Raw genomic sequence first — 3,548 nt, forward strand, 5'->3', positions numbered from 1 at the left:
CGTCAGTTTTTGTAATTTAATGAAAAAATTAAAGACAATATTTTGAGCATCGTTACGTCACAGTTTAAAATCTGTCATGAATAAAGTAGGCCAAAGAAAGATAAAAGGACAATCGTCCTGCCTAATCGATAAACACGTTAATCCCCACAATCCGAGAGCTACCTTATATCATTAGGAAGCCTCCGCTGAATACCAAAACAGATCTCTTCCTTTTGAATTACAAATAAGCTCTTGTCATGGGCGAAAAACTTCCAAACGAAAGCTCACTAGCTTCAAGCTTCCCATTTCCTTTCTAAGTCGAAATTGCAGCTTTATAGTGTCACGTAATTGTCGGAGCTTCGAAACGTCGCATTAAAGTATATATACATTAACGGCTTCTGGTGTACTGTAGGCATTTTTGTATCGTATCCTTCGTCTTTTACTCGTCTAAAGTTCCCTCTCACATTTCAAAACCACTAGTTAAGGTATCTAACATATTAGTATCGTCATACCTACATTTTTACCTTAATTAATGGTTAAACACTTCAGTCCACCCCTCTGGTAGTCTAGAAATGTCAGAAGTAACATCAGCTACCTTGCAGTAATAAGTGGTACGAGCACCAACCTGAAGGAGTGATAGAAAACGATCAGGCAAAGATTCTCTGGGACTATGGTATCAGAACAGATAGGGTGATACGTGCAAACAGACCAGACGTGACGTTGATTGACAAAATCAAGAAGAAAGTATCACTCATTGATGTCGCAATATCATGGGACACCTGAGTTGAAGAGAAAGAGAGGGAAAAAATGGATAAGTATCAAGATCTGAAAATAGAAATAAGAAGGATATGGGATATGCCAGTGGAAATCGTACCCATAATCATAGGAACACTAGGCACGATCCCAAGATTCCTGAAAAGGAATCTAGAAAAACTAGAGGCTGAAGTAGCTCCAGGACTCATGCAGAAGAGTGTGATCCTAGAAACGGCACACATAGTAAGAAAAAGTGATGGGACTCCTAAGGAGGCAGGATGCCAACCCAACCTGGAACCCCACACTATAAATACCACCCAGTCGAATTAGAGGACTGTGATAGAGCAAAAAAAAAAAAATAATAATAATAATTGAAAAGTGATTAGGAAAGTTATTAACACGTACAGATCTCTGAAGTTAATAGGATTGTCAAAGTTTCCTCTTTTTTTTCTTTTTTTCTTCTTTGATGGGAAAATATGATTTGAATAGATCTCTATTGAGACGTGGACGCAATTGCAAACAATTAGGCGTATTGGCCAAAAAAGCTATCTGAGAAAAATATTTCAAAGGAGGAAAGAAAGAAACAAAAAACAAACTAGAGTGAATTGTATTGGGAAGAGTATTAGGAAGTGATTTATTGCATGATAATAATAATAATGATGATAAATACACTTCAAAAGCGCACGAGATGTTGAAAGACGAACGGTAGGAACAGGAAATCAGCCAGGCATAAAACATAGCATTTTACTCATTACAAAAATGCCCAATTATGTAACAGAACATTTATATTTCATTTTTCCGTGAAAGACAAATACTCAGTCGGGTGCTCGACTATAGGAGTAAAAATAGTCCAGTGACATATTGGAAACCATTACAAACAAGTATAAAATACGCCGAAGTTTCTTTAACGGCGTAATCGAGTTTTCTGTACAGCGTATAACCAAGGCCACCAAAAAAAGATATATCTTTTGGTGGTCTCGTTATAATGCTGTATGAGCCGCACCCCATGAAAACTAACCACGGCTCGGTGGTGACTTGTCCTATAGCGTTGTCAGACGCACGATTATGGTTAAAATTAACCTTGAATAAAACAGAAACTATTGAAAAAAACTAGAGGGCTGCAATTTGGTATGTTTTTTTTTTTTTTTTTGGGTGATTGGAGGTGATGGATCAAACGTACCGATGTGGCAGCCCTCTAGCCTCAGTAGTTCTTAAGATCTGAGGGCGGACAGAGAAAGTGCGGACCTTTTTTTTTTTTGTTTTTCTTACCAGAAAACTAAATTTTAATGAACGATCTCATTAGCTGTCGCTTCAGTAGTAATTATTGTTTTACACAGAGCGCGTGAAGACTTGCCAATGTAATTAATGTCTGACGTCAAGAAGAGAATAACATTAGCTCCTGGGGTTTCGACGCGAGAGTGCTTGAAATGGCAGCCAATTAAGGTTATTAAGACCTATATCGAATTATCTCGCTTAGAATATATTTCCGGAAGGAAATATATCATTAATAATAACAACAATAATAATAAAATAATAATAATAATAATAGTAATAGTAATAATAATAATAATAATAATCTAAGGGGTCCACTAATAACAAAAATGTCAAATGTTCGTGTATAAGTTATAAAACCTTCATAAAGGCATTCGAACCCTTCTCTGGACCCCTCAGAACATTGTCTAAACTCTCGTGATAGAGATTCCCCCCCCCTCCCCCCACAATAATAATAATTAGTTAAACGATACCAATTCCATAGCGATGCCAGGTGATTTTGTACTTATGGAGAGATGAAAATCGAGACTGTTTTTTCTTTAGTAGTAAAATAATAATAATAAAAAAAACAGGACAACTAGACGGAGTGACTGCTAGGATAATTTACGAAAGCTCGATGTCGTTTTTTTTTAGATAAAATAATCAGTTGTGGACATATTCCAGATGCGGGGAGAGTCTCTCTCTCTCTCTCTCTCTCTCTCTCTCTCTCTGCCTTTTTTCTGAACGACAAACGAACGTAATTCGCTCCATACACGTCGTGAAACCCACTCCGTGTCAATTCACTTCCATTCAGATAATGAAAAATCGTCCTTGGTGTTTCAATAATCGAGCAAACAAGAGAAGAACGTTCCACATTTGAAAGTTTAGTTCACTGAAATATCTTATTAGAGAAAAAGAAAGAAAATAGTAAGGACGGACAAACGACCAACGATTCCCACTGCTTGGCAGGGAGTTTTGCCCGTTCAAACCGAAAAGCTGGAGTAGAAAATTACTCAAAAGAGAACCTATCTCTCTCTGTCTCTCACTGAGGAGAGTCCAATGGAGCACATGGAAACTTCTGCCATAAACGTCGTCGCCAACTGGGACTAACTCAAGTGGATGAATGACAGTCAGGGGAAAAAGGGACATCCCTTTGCGTCGACTATGGAGAAAGGACGTAGAGTCAATGTGGCTTTTATGGCGTAGCTCTCAAACTCAAGCACGCGCGTGTGTATGTGTATGTATGTGTCTACACACACATTCGTTTCTGAACTATACTACAGACGTACAGCAACGCTACATCTCCACAATCTAATTAAAGGGATCTGTTTTCCCTCGGGCTGTAAGTCATCCACTGAGTTAGCCCCAATTGGCGATGATGCTTATGGGGGAGAAGTTCCTATTGCTCCATTTCTATCCTCAGTGAGAGACTCTCTCTCTCTCTATCTCTCTCCTCTCCTCTCTCTCTCTCTCTCTCTCTGGGGCATTATTTCTCCAGTTGTTCAGGTGTAGCAGGGAAGGGCTTCATCGCTGCAGGAACCATTTGACATTTTTACAACATTTTT

This window comes from Macrobrachium nipponense, chromosome 10 (genome assembly GCF_015104395.2).
Source record: "Macrobrachium nipponense isolate FS-2020 chromosome 10, ASM1510439v2, whole genome shotgun sequence".
Taxonomy (NCBI): domain Eukaryota; kingdom Metazoa; phylum Arthropoda; class Malacostraca; order Decapoda; family Palaemonidae; genus Macrobrachium; species Macrobrachium nipponense.